Genomic DNA, 14,610 nt, shown 5'->3' on the forward strand with positions numbered 1-14,610 from the left:
GATTACTCATATAAAGAATGTATATGAAGAAATGTAAGTATGGTTGTATGGCAGCGTATGTATAGGTTGTATAGCGTATGGAAATGAGGGATCAGACATTTATAATATCTTAGTTGATAGGGACCAAACCCTTATAATATCTGAGAGGTTTATAGGGTGAAAGGCTCTTTAAAACATAGAAATAGCTAAGAATGTATTTAGTAAGTTAAAACAAGAAAGTATGAAAGTAAGATTGTATGTATGTATGTATGAAATAAAAGTAAGCAGGTTAAGTATGTAATATGTATCTTTGAATACGTATATGTAAGTATGCGAACGTAATGTATATTGCCTGATTAACTAGAACTCACTCAGCGTAGCTTACTGTTAGTATGCACACATGCAAATAGAATGAAGCAGTTGACTTGAGGGAGACACATGGCATGGACTGAAGAGTGGCATATGTGAAACATATGTTATGATGTTTATTTTGTTATGTTTTGAATTTCAGATATGTTTGAATGTTTGTTTAAGTTGAGATTATATAATGCTGGTTGAGGATTTAATTATTCCACGAAAATTTTTAATTCACTCTGATATTTAGAACTGTATTTATGAGTAAATCCAATGTCCAGTGTAGGGCACCCAGGTTCGGGGCCTTACAAGTTGTTATTAGAGCATAAGTTCGAGAGAAATAAGCATCGTACATACTTAGACTCGAACAGAGAATGAGACTAAGTGATAGAAGGAAGATGCCAGTTCTAGAAAGCCATGTTTCACTCAAGCAAGCTCAGTAACAGTAACGTGCATATTTGATGCATAATGTAAGAGTGAGTAAGAAGGTTAGCTTAATTGCTAGATATAGGAATATGTGATTATATGAAATGTTTGATTGATTGTCTAACTGTTTAAAAGTAGAACCTAGTACAAGTGAAGTCATAATGGGAAGTGTATAGGACACGAAGAGTAATGTGATTAGTTAATCATAGCTGACCACTGTTTTTAACTATTTGCCTAACTATTCTTGTACTAAATAGTTCCTAGAGTGATGACGTTTGTGTTTTTCTTATAGAATACGAATGGCTGGCGTAAGGAAAGCTATTGGTCAAGGGGTCGTACGGGACGTCGTGGTAGGCCACGAGTTAACCCGATACATTCAGAAGAACCGGTTACTAACGCAAGAGAGGAAGATGGCGTGTCTGCGCGAAACCTGGGAAACAACGAAGGGTTTCAGCTTAATCCTGCTATACAAGCTGTCATTGCTCAAGATGTGGCTAATGCAGTGAAAGATATGCAACTTGAAAGGTCTGCAGGAAGTAAGAGTAAGAGTACAAGGAAGTCAAGTGAGGGTAACACCAACGCCACCAAGCAGACTAAGTATGATACTGAGGGGGACGATGAGAACGCAAAGACTGCCTCAAGCGATGTCAAGTCTGTGAAAGTTAACAAGAAAGAGAAGGGCCAGGGTGGGTGTACTTATAGCCTGTTCAAAGGTTGTGATCCACCGAAGCTGACTAGTATGGGTGGTGCAATCGCTACTCTCCAATGGATAACTGCTATGGATAAGGTTATCGGAATCAGTGAATGTCGTCCCGACCAAGCGGTGGGATTCGCTACCCAGTCGTTTAATGACAAGGCCCTTTTTTGGTGGGAGAATGTTGAACAGAGGAAGACTTAGAGGGATATTAAGGCTATGAGATGGGAAGATTTGAAAGAGATGGTTATGAAGCATTTCTATGCTAATGCAGAGATAGCGAGGGCTGAGTTGAAATTTCTGAACTTGAAGGTGGGCAAGAAGACACACCGGGAATACACCAACAAATTCAACTGCATGTCCAGATTAGTGCCCGATATGGTGGATACTGAGGTGAAGCGAATCAGGTGCTACGTAAGAGGACTTCCACAAAGTGTCTGCACCTTAGTCAGGGCTAGTAAACCTGCAACCTTCGATTATGTTGTTGAGCCAGTAGTGATGGTCTACGATGACCTTGCCGTGGATGATGTGGAGGTGGAAAAGAAGAAAAAGAAAAAGTGGGTCGCTCCTGCTAAATGACTCGGTGCTCGGTTGTGGAGCTCTAAAGATAAGAAGCAGAAGGTGTGGGAGAAAAAGTTGTTTAAGATGTGTGGTAAGATGCACAGTGGTGAGTGCAAGTGGAGTGTTGGTAATGATACCTGTCATAAATGTGGGAAAGCCCATGATGGAGAGTGCATGCTGGGGTCAAATGCCTGCTATAAGTGTGGGAAGGTGGGCCATTATGCTCAGGAATGCAATGCAAAGCCCGCGTGTTACAAGTGTGGTAAGACGAGTCATATGGAAAGGGAATGCACTGATGGTGAAGCTGGAGGAAGTGAGAACAAGGATGCTGACAAGTCTAGGCCTAAGACCAGAGCCTATATGCTGACTCAGGAACAAGCCAAGCAGATTCCGGAAGTTGTGTCATGTACACTTCTAATAAACGGTATTTCTGCTTCTTCATTGTTTGATTCAGGTGCGAATAGAAGTTTTGTAGATACGTCGTTTTATAAGTAGCTAACATGAATGTTTTCGTGTTCCTGAAACCTTTATGGTAGAAACCGCTAGTGAAACCTCTATTAAAATAATGAGAATGGTTAAGGATTGTAAGATAAAGTTAGAGGGACATGAGTTCACTGTTACCTTGTATGTAAAGACCTTAGGAGGGTTGATGTGGTTTTGGGAATGGATTGGCTGTCTGAGTTCGAGGCTAAGATAGTATGTAAGAGTAAGGTGATAATATTAAAGTCTTTGGATGGAGGTACGGTGATGGTTTATGGCGATAAAGAAAGTTCAGAGCTTAACATCATTTCGATGGTAAAAGCCGAAGGTTTGTTAAGGTGAGGGTGCAGTGCTTACCTGGCGTGTGTTGTCAAAGCTATGGTCGAGACGAAAGAAGTGAAAGATGTTCCTGTAGTGTGTGACTATCCAGAAGTGTTCCCAGAGGACCTTTGGGGGTTACCACTGAAGCAAGAGATAGAATTTCAGATAGAGTTAACACTAGGAGCGTAACCCATCGCGAAAGCACCTTACCGCCTGGCGCCGTACGAAATGAAATAATTGATGTCCCAACTGCAAGAACTCTTTGATAAAGGTTTCATAAGGCCGAGTGTTTCCCCATGGGGTGCGCCGGTGTTGTTTGTCAAGAAGATAGACGGAAGTGTGAGAATGTGTATAGACTACCGCGAGTGGAACAAACTTACAGTGAAGAGTAGATATCTGTTGCTACGGATTGATGATTTGTTCGATCAATTGAAAGGTGCTAGTTGGTTCTCTCGAATAGTTGAAAGTGAAAGAGACGGACATTCCTAAAACAACGTTTCGGATGCGGTATGGACACTACGAGTTCCTCGTGATGTCGTTTGGACTGACAAATGCTCCAGCAGCATTTATAGATATGATGAATAGAGTATGTCGGCCGATGTTAGAAAAATCAGTTATCGTTTTCATTGACGACATCTTGATTTATTCAAAGAGCGAGTCTAACCATGTAGAGCATTTAAGGGAAGTGTTAGAGATTTTGAAAAAAGAGAAACTTTATGCCAAGTTTTCGAAGTGTGCATTCTAGTTGCGCAAGTGTACAGTCTCTAGGTTGCATAATTAATCCTAAAGTGATCATTGTAGACCCATCTAAGATTGAAGCAATAAAGATTTGGAAGACTCCGCAAAACCTAATTGAGATGCGCAACTTCCTAGGGTTGGCTGGCTATTGTAGGAGACATTCAAGGCTTCTCCAACGTAGCCGCACCATTGACCGGTATGACCCAAAAGGCTGCAGTATTCAATTGGGGTAAGTATCAAGAAGAAGCTTTTGAAGAATTGAAGAAAAGACTCACACAAGCTCCAATCCTTATCCTACCCGATGGTAATGAGGATTTGGTAGTTTATACTGATGCTTCGCGTCGAGGGTTAGGTTGCGTGTTAATGCAACGAGGTAAGGTTATAGCTTATGCGTCTAGACAATTGAAGATTCATGAAAGTACGTACCCAACGCATGACTTAGAGCTAGCAGCGGTAGTGCATGCTCTCAAGATTTAGAAACACTACTTGTATGGCACTAGGTGTACCATCTATACAGATCATAAGAGTCTAAAGTATTTCTTTGAGCAGAAGGGACTAAATATGAGACATAGAAGATGGTTATAGTTGATAAAGGACTATGATTGTGACATCAAATATTATCTCGATAAGGCTAACGTGGTTGCTGACGCACTAAGCTGTAAGAACAAGGAAGTCATTGCAACGGTGAAGTCATATAAGCTGATCATTAACTCGGATTTCTTTGGAGAAATCAGTAAGGCTCAGTTAGCAATCCTTAAGGATGAAGGATTAATGAAGAAAGAAAGAATTTTCGGGCAACAAAGTGAGTTGATGGATAACATTCACAGTGTAAAGACGCAATTTGACTGTATGTGGATTCCATGCCATGGAGATCTTTGAGGCCGAATCCTAGACGAAGCTCATAAGTCGAGATACTCGATTCAAATAGGATCCACCAAGATGTATCAATACTTGAATAAATATTATTAGTGGCCGGGTATGAAGAGTGAAGTGGTAGAATATGCCAGTAAATGTTTGACTTGATTGCAAGTCAAGGCTGAATATCAGATCCCGTATGGAAAGATGCAGCCATTAAAGATACCAAATTGAAAATGGGAACAAATCACCATGGATTTCATAACTAAGCTACCACGTACAGCTAGAAATCATGATACCATCTGGGTGATTGTGGATCGATTAACGAAAAGTGCTCACTTTCTGCCTGTATGAGAGGCTATCTCATTAGAAATGTTGGTTAAGGTGTTCATAAGTGAGGTTGTGGCTAAGCATGGAGTACCATTGTTGATAGTGTCTGATAGCGACACTCGTTTTACTTCGAGATTTTGGAAGAAGTTCCATGAAGCTATGGGAACAAGACCGAACATCAGTACGACGTATCATCCTCAAACAGATGGGCAGTCTAAAAGGATTATCCAAACCCTTGAGGATATGCTGCGCTTGTGTGTTAGACTTTGGAGGAAGTTGGGATGATCACTTGCATCTAGAAGAATTTTCTTACAACAACAGCTACCATTAGAGTATGGTATGCTGCCATTTGAAATGCTATACCGTAGACGCTGTAGAAGCCTTGTTTGTTGGGGAGTGATTGGCCAGAATGAGCTTGGAAGTTTAGAAGTTGTGCAATAAACCTCCTCAAGGTTAGATCAGATTAAGGAGAGAATGAAAGCTGCTCAAAATCGCCATAAATCCTATGCTTATAAGCGGCGACAACTGATTGAGTTTAACATTGGTGACAACGTGATGCTTAAGGTTTCGCATTGGAAGGGAATTATCCGTTTCAGGAAAATAGAGAAGTTAAGCCCGAAGTACATTGGACCGTTTAAAATCATATATCATGTGGGTGAGGCGGCTTATAAGCTTGAGTTGTTGGAAGAATTGGAAGGAATTCACTCTACGTTTCATGTTTCTCACTTGAGAAAATGTCTAGCTGATGACATATCCCTTGTGCCACTAGAAGACATCGAAGTGGATGAGCAATTGAACTACATTAAGAAACCAGTGGAGATTGTAGACGGGAAAGAGAAGCATCTTCGTTGCAAGATTATTCCAACAGTTAAAGTGAAATGGAAGCATCACAAGGGATCAGATGCTACATGGGAAGTCGAAGAGGAAATGTGCATGTTTAACCTGAATTTGTTTAGGTGGTAGTTAGGTTTCGGGAACGAAACCTCTTTTAAGAAGGGTAGACTTGTAACATCCGTCTTTTAAAACAATAAATAAAATAATTTTGTTTATTTAATTAAGTGTAATTATTTAATTATGTTAAATAATAATAATAAGTTGGGTGGTGGGCTTCGAGATAGAAGATGGATTAGGGAATAGTATAGGCCTTAAGGTCCATAGCCTTACACTATATAAACCCTTAAACCCTCCTATAAACCCTAAAACCCTCATTCATCATCCTTGCCTCCATATACACTCAAAACACACTCAAACACTCCTCCTTCCATTCGGATCCAGATCTAAGACGAACCTAGGTGTGTTCGTGATTCAATCTTCATCAAATAACAAAAAACATACTAAGATCATCACCCTAGTTCAAACCAAGGTTGAACCAAATCTGGACCGAGGTCGAACCAAATCCCTAAGGTATGTTTTTAAGATAAAAGATTATGTATTTGACGTCGGATTGCCTTGAAAATCGATTGGGTGTTAGATCTGGTTATAACAAGTAGGAAAGATATAAACTTTACTAAAAATGAGCGGGTGCGATTCAGGATGAACGGGTAATGTTCGGGTTGTGTAAACAAGCAGATGAGGCCATTATGGCCCAGAACTCGTCATGATTGTAAAGCGGGTCTTAAGGAATGAATAGGGAAGGTAAATGGTGGAAAGATACGATTGGAACTGGAATCATGTCCGCTTTGAAATCACATCTGCTGATATGCGATTGCGAGTTGCAAGAATGCAATTATGATTTGTTGGTAATGCGATTGCGATTCATTTGGTAATGCGATTGCATTTCGTTTGATAATGCGATTGCGATTCATTTGGTAATGCGATTGCAATTTGTTAGCGATATGATTCATTTGGCAATGCGATTGCGATTCGTTGGTAATGCGATTGCGATTCATTTGGTAGTGAGATTGCGATTCATTTGGTAATGCGAATGCGATTCAGATTGCCCTGTAAATGCGATCCAGGTTACCATGCAAATGTGATCCAGATTACCATGCGATTGCGATTGGCATAGCTGTGCGATTATGAAAGACGGTAAACCCTTTAGCTAAGTCAAACCTAGTTCACTAGTTTGGGTAGTAAGACTTAAATAGAAAAGTGGTTAATTAACACATATACTTGTTAAAAAAATAGCCGTGCCCAATTGAAGAGAGGTATTACAATTAGCTCTGAGAGAAACGAGATCCAGGTTAGTTTCTAGCCCCTTTTCTTTGTTATGTTTTCGTGGTTGTGTGCATAATCAATGTGATAAGTTAATACACTTACTTTAACTAGTAATTGTATGTCATGTGAATGTTTTATGAATATAGAAAGGTTAAGAATATGTTTATAGCTATATGTTTATTTATATAAAGAATGAATATGAAGAAATGTATGTATGGTTGTATGGCGTATGGAATGGAGGGACACCCTTATAATATCTGAGATGATAGGGACTAGAACCTTATAATATCTGAGATGATTAGGACCGGACCTTTATAATATCTGAAAGGTTATAGGGCTAAAGGTTCTTTAAAACATAGAAATAGCTAAGAATGTATTTAGTAAGTTAAAACATGAAATTATGAAAGTAAGATTGTATGTATGAAAGAAAAGTAAGAAGGTTAAGTACGTAATATGTATCTTCGGATACGTTATGTAAGTATGCGAATATAATGTATATTGCCTGATTAATGCACGCAGGCAAATAGAATGAAGCAGCTGGCTTGGGTGGGACGCATGGCATAGATTGAAGAGTGGTATCGGTGAAGAATATGTTATGATGTTTATTTTGTTATATTTTGAATTTCAGATATGTTTGAACGTTTGTTTAAGTTAAGATTATGTAATGATGTTTGAAGATTTAATTATTCCACGAAATTTTTTAATTCACTCGGATATTTAGAACTGTGTTTATGACTAAATCCAACGTCTAGTGTAGGGCACCGGGGTCAAGGTCCTACAAATACATATCAGAATATATATTTTATTCTGTTTCAGTGTCTACGTGTTGCGTTTGAACCATACTTCGTTTTCTCTTATTATAAAAATGCAATATCATATTAGATATATTAGTACACTACTTGCTTTTAAGTACGGTACTTTTGGATCAAGTACTTCTTCTCTCCTTTTTATGGGAGAGTTAAGGTCATTTTGTATGTTTGGCGACTGCATATATCATAAGTGTGCTTAGCGAATAAATTTGCACATATGAAAATGTGCTAACATTTTATGGATAGTTTGATTGATAGGAAAATATTTAGTTAAAGCATATACTCGAATGTCACACCCCGCCAAGGTGGAAACGGGGGATGCGACGGTCATGGTCCTCGTAGCCTTTGTTTATGCGAAAGCACTTCTAATGACGCATGTGATTCCAAGTTAGCTCCCTGAAAAACATACTTAAAAACGTCAACATAAAGTTGGTGAGCTCACAGGTTTATTGACACGATGTAAATGATATATATATTTGAAAGCCTCAATAGTAAATAAGTGTAATAGTTCCTTTTGAAAGCAGTTATACGTATATGTGTTTTATAATGTTTCATAGCTATCCTCAAAAACTATATAATTGGTTCGAAATGTTTCATAACTTTACACAAAAACTATAGTAATTTGTAAATTATTCAAAATGTTCAACCGTTTTCCCCGAAAACATTGATAATGTATAAATGTATATATACATAATATTTGATCGTTTTTCCCAAAAACATTGATGATGTATAAATGTATATATTCGTTTTATTTGACCATTTTCCTTTGAAAACATCGATAATACATAAATGTATATATTCATAATGTTCGACTCTTTTTCCTCTAAAAGCATTGACATTATTTATATGAGCCTATGATAACCAAAACAAGCAAAAATAAAATAATCGTAGACGTGCAGGGAATACGAATACTGTGTAACTCCATGAGACTATAACCAAACCTTGACCTGAGATCCTTGCCCCACTTCCCGCTAGGCGGGTTATAATTTGGACAATATTGCTATCATTCGATCCTCTAGATCGGTGATTAGTGCGACTAACCATGATAGGGGGTGTCAAACCCAATAGTACTATTCGATATTTCCACGGCTAAATCTATAGCTAATGGTTATACTTAGACAGGGAACTTTTCGAGCTCTTGAACCAAACACCTCATGGACACATAAAATAGAGCCTTGTTTTCGCATTATCATATAAAATAGAACTAGTGTATTTTTCCCAAATAGAACGCGTATAATCGAGCCATGTTTTCGTATTGTTAGATAAAATAGGACTAGTATGTCCCCCCCCCACCCAAAGTAGTTATAAAACAATAAAAATGGGGCCGTGAGACTCACCGTGATCGGATATGGTAGATGAAACACTCCAATAGTTAGACAAGTACGCCCTAATTCGGGTCCTATAATATTTGTGGACTCCAATGAGTTTGATGGATTCATACAAACGCGAACTATCAAATCTCAACCTAAATCGCCAATATATCAAGTAATCGTTGGTGATTAAGGTTAGTTGGCCGAAACTATGATTCAAACAGTGTCCCGACTTAGTTCATGAGTCATGCACAGATTAAGTTTGGGTGTTGAAAACAAGTCATCAATGCCTTTTAGTTTCTTAGTTTAAAAATAGTTAAGCATTTATATTTTGGCATCATGACGACGATTTTTTTTCTTAAAAGTTTATTGATAATACATCTAAGTACACAAGTTTTTCATTAGTAAAAACTATGATCGAAGTATTGGTGATATTTAAGTGATATTAGACACAATAAAATTTGTAACCCAAATAATTATGTGTAATCTAAACGTGTTGTAACACAAGGTATTCTGAATGTTATACAACTAGTCAAATTGTTTATATACTTTACTATATAAAATAGCTTGTCTTTATAAATAAAGTTATTTCTAACCACTTAATATATTTAGATGACTCCAAATACATATTGCAAATACTTGTAACATAATATTTCATAACCATTATTAGTATTAATAATACGAACCATAATCTTAGACAAAACCATTTACATGTAGGAAACCCATTCATGTACTTGTACGAACATAATACTTATACAAAAGTTAAGTCTACTGAGACATATCTTATACATACACATATTTTGTTTTCAACTCATGTACATGAAACTTAGTAAGGTCAAATTTGAAAAACAAAGTGTGTGTATGAATGTTCATATTTTTAGCCAACATGAATGAGCAAAATAATCAGACCTGGATGATTGAAGAAACACTAACCGGACCCCGGGCAGATTACGGGTAACCTGGGGGTTAGATAGCTGTTTCCCACGAGGGGTTAGACCCAGAAAAGATGGTTCTTCTGATGACCTGCAAAACAGACACCGTGAGCTCGTCACTGAGAAGGGGGGGTTCCTCCTTGTGACCACCCTCCGGCGTGAGAATCAGACTAGATTGCTCTTTAAATATAAATGTATATTAAGAGATTGCTAGAGCAGATATCAGGTATAATATGATGATACAAGATAAGATGAGATGGTCATACCATTTGTGGTATTTATAGCCGAAGGTAGGTTTCCAAGGAGGTGTGGCCGGCTGCAACAGTATTCCTGTTCCACCAACAGTGGCCTACGCACGTGCCCTGCTGGTAGTTGGTGGGTAGGCAGCGGCTGATAGTGACCAGGCCTGCTGTGTACTATTCCTTTTCCACCAACTGCCGGCTATGCACGTGGTATGGCAGTAGTTGGTGAGTAGGCAGCGGCTAATAGTGACATACAGTACAGGAGCATGCTGCTCGCCATACTGTTGTCAATAAGCTGTCGTATCTTTAGTCAGATCTTTTTCCCATACCTCGTCAGGTACAGTACAGAAGATCTTCCCGTATCGTACGGACTGGCTTATTTGGGCGGGAGTATTCCCCCTCCCGCCCTTGTGCGGGATTGTTCCCGGCTTTGCTCATTCCTTCAGGTGACACTGAGTGAGTGAGAGCTAAGTGCCTTGTGCGTGTAGCCTTGCTGCGCGGGTGGCCTTCCCTGATGGCTTGTATCCGAAGCTGCGGGAACAGGCGGAGTCCTTCACCATTGGGAGGCATTTCCTGCGGGAACAGCTTGCGTACTGCGTGTAAGGACGTCACGTCTCTGAGCATGGTGGGTCCTGCGGATCCAGTTGGTTTCTGCGCAGACGTCCCTCTTCAAGGTGAGTCTTGCGGGTCCAACTGGGCTCTGCTGGGACCTACCTCTTCAAGTCCCCCCAGTCCAATGTTCTTCTCATGAGTGTTTAATAAAGTGAGGTGAACTTTTGGACTTAAGCAAAGGGTTTTGAAAAGGGTTTTTTAAGGTTTTCCATGGGGATTCTTCCCGCGGAAGTCCTTGTCACTTGCAGAAATTCCCGAGTTTCCTGCTTGATCTTTGGGTATGATGCGGGTAGGCTGTAACCTCCTCGCAAGTCAGGAGCGTTGAGTCCCACTTGTGTGGATTCTCCCTGAGGTTTTGGTAGTTTTGAACATAGTGATCAATTATGTTAAAACCACCAATTCCATCCTGGAGCCTCAAACAATGTAGTTCTCGACGTTCCCGCTATGCGGGGATGTTATTTCCGTTTCCGCAAGCATTGCCCAGAAGATCCTTCTTGGTTTCAATTCCCTGCGGAGCGCTAGGTATGTGAAGGGTTTTGCCTTAACACTGTACCCGCGCTCGTCTTACGGTTACTTTACTTCCAAGGTACCCCTGGCGTCAATTCCCTACGGGTGCTAGGTATGTGAAGGGTTTTGCCTTAACACTGTACCCGCACCCGTCTTATAGTTACTTTGTTGCCGGGGTATTCTTGGCTTCAATTCCCTGCGGGTGCTAGGTATGTGAAGGGTTTTGCCTTAACACTGTACCCGCATCCGTCTTACGGTTACTTGGTTGCCAAGTTATTCTTGGCTTCAATTCCCTGCGGGTGCTAGGTATGTGAAGGGTTTTGCCTTAACACTGTACCCGCATCCGTCTTACGGTTACTTGGTTGCCAAGTTATTCTTGGCTTCAATTCCCTGCGGGTGCTAGGTATGTGAAGGGTTTTGCCTTAACACTGTACCCGCATTCGTCTTACGGTTACTTGGTTGCCAAGTTATTCTTGACTTCAATTCCCTGCGGGTGCTAGGTATGTGAAGGGTTTTGCCTTAACACTGTACCCGCATTCGTCTTACGGTTACTTGGTTGCCAAGTTAAGGGGTATTTTCCCGCTTACTTTTGAATTTTTGAATTTTGAAATTCGAAGAGTTGGTGAAAGGATAAGAACAGTCCAAACCTCTGAAACGTCGTGCGACGGTTTCTTCTGACTGTGTCAGGACGTGCAGGAAGTTATGGTGACGTGACAGTACATGGTCATTCCAGACGCTTTTTCAGGCGCGTGGGCATGATTTTTCGGGCGCGTGGCCGCGAAATTAATGGTACGCGTCCTGTCAACAGCTGTTGCCAGCTTGCTTTTTGCCACGTGTCATAGTTTCATTGCACCTTCAATTTCTCTCTCTTCCGCATTAAATTCATCACATTAATTGCGATTAGTATATAAAGGGGGAGAGGGTTCTTTGTAATTCACACTTTCACTCTTCTCTTCATCTTCTAAACGATTTCCGGCGAATACTCACCTTTTCAGGCAAGCATTCTCTTGAAATCGTTTTCTTTCATCTTCAAGATGTCGTCTCGTGATTTCGAAGCTACAGCCGATGACAAGAGTACTGCTGGCGAGTGCCAGTGTGCTCTGCCTGGCGATCAGTATCGGTACGTCGTCAGGAAGTTCATGCTCGAGTCTCTCGAGCCTGAGTTTCCTGAACCCCATCAGACGGTGTACGACGCACCCAGAGGCAAGATCGGGGTTTATGCTGCATTCTTTGTCTATGGGAATCTTAGGTTCCCATTGACAAAGTTTGTTTTCCGTGTCCTTGAGAGGCACGGTGTGCACCTGACCGAGGTGCATCCGATGGCGATTTTCAAGGTTCGCCACTTCGAGTGGGTATGCCGGATACTGGGCATTGAGCCCTATGTTGACCGCCTGATGACCTTCTACACTTGGAGGTGCATCCAGGGGTGGTACACGTTGATAACCCAGATCAAGGGTTTGAAGATTTGCGCGACCGAGCGCAGTCTTCGCTCGTGGAAGCGAGAGTTCTTCTACATCTCCGCTCGCGCCATCCCAATTGCCATGAAATTCAAAAACGGGCAAGCACTTCCCAGCCTTCACGCCTCCAACTACGAGGAGGCGGAATGGTTTTCGAAGATATCCCGAGTCCAATCTCCGGTTTACCGGTTTGCGGAGTCCGGGATGGTGATGCTGGGGATGAGCCGGGTGTGGAAGGAGGCGGATGCGCATAAGATCCCAATCGTCCTCGAATACGGTTCGAACTCTGTTCCTTACGGTATGCTTTGTTTCTTTTTGTTGATTTAGAATCTCTTCTAACTTTTTTCCTGTTTATTTCAGAGGGGAACGACTTGCAGTCGCTCCTGAACCCGCGGGAGGCTGACGGTCCCGCTCGGATGGGTACTCGCGCTCTAGACGAGAACGAGTTGCCCATCCTAGAACAAACGGCGGTTCGGTTCGTGGAGGTCTACCCGCTAGGCCACGAGATCCTTAGCGCCCAGGTAAGGCGCTATTCGACCCTCGACCCCTCAATGTTGAAACCTCTACTGGAATTCCTTTAATCGTATGTTCTGATGAGGAATCCGCAGATGGTCCTCCGTTGGTGCGGAAGAAGAAGGCTGCCGGCGGGAAGGGGAAGGAGAAGGTGGCCTCCACTGCCGATCCGGTGCCTCGGTCTGACTCGGAGACCGGGAGCGAAGAGGTGGCGGGGAATCCCGGTGGTGATAAGATCACCATTCCGGAGGCTGTGACAACTGTCACCGAAGAGCCTAGGATGACAACGGTGACCGGCGTGAAGAGGCCGGCTCCATCGGGTTCATCCCCGCCCGTCCGTACTTTCAGGCTCAAGAAAACCCGTAAGTACAAACTTTATCTTTAACTTCATAGCTTTATCATTAACACTTTTCTTCTTTGTGCAGGCGTGGATGTTGACGCATTCCAGGGTGGAGCGCAGAGGAGTACCTCTCCGCCAATGACGGTAGGCTTGGTCAGCCTACCTGAGGCGACGACCCAGGCGCCTGCGCCTGCTTCCGCTGGTTCAGTTGCTCACTCCTTTGAGCCGACTGTTCCAGCTGTGATGACGTCACCGCCGGCTGTGAGTGCGATTTTTACTGCATCTTTCACCGAGCCGGCGGTTAGTTTTGCTGCGGATTCCGCAACGGCGACCGCGGCGGCTGCTACCATGCCCCCGTCATCGGCAACGACGGCCGATCCATCAGGTACGCATGGGGCTTCTCGCCAATCTCTGCCACCTTCCCATCTGCCTGACCTCTTGGATGGATTTCCGTTGGGTTCAGGTGATGGGTTCGGTGGCTATCGGCCTGTTATTGACCCTACAGGTGCGTAGGGTTCTTTTGGCCTATTTTATATTTTTCAATCATCTTTTCCTAACTGCTCTTTGTTTTTTGCAGTGTCGGATTCCAATGAAGTGTATGTTCCACGATGGAACATTCGCCGAGGAACAACCCTTCGCACCCCTATGGAGTGCGTGGAATGGGCTCGTCACGCTGCTCCCAGTGGTGCGTTGGGGGAAGCCATGGCTAGCTACCAGGAGGGTAGGCTAACCAATGAGCTTCGGGTTCTCCTGGCCCGGATGCAGCCGCGCGTCGAGCTGCTTTGTCGTGAAAACGACAAGTTAAAAGCAGCTCGCCTTAAAGAAGTGGCTCAGGCGCGGGCTGTCCGGGAGGAGAACCAAAGGCTTTCAACAGTGGCTGCGGAAAAGGAGAAGGCCTTCAAGGCCCTCGAGGTTGAAGTTCAGGCTCGACTTGAGGCCCGTTCCAAGGCTGCCCAAGCTGTTAATGAACAGCTTCGGCTGGCTAAGGAAACT

This window comes from Bidens hawaiensis, unplaced genomic scaffold (assembly GCF_021521415.1).
Source record: "Bidens hawaiensis isolate Kalapana, Puna unplaced genomic scaffold, B.hawaiensis_p1.1 tig00053595_1, whole genome shotgun sequence".
Classification (NCBI taxonomy): Eukaryota; Viridiplantae; Streptophyta; class Magnoliopsida; order Asterales; family Asteraceae; genus Bidens; species Bidens hawaiensis.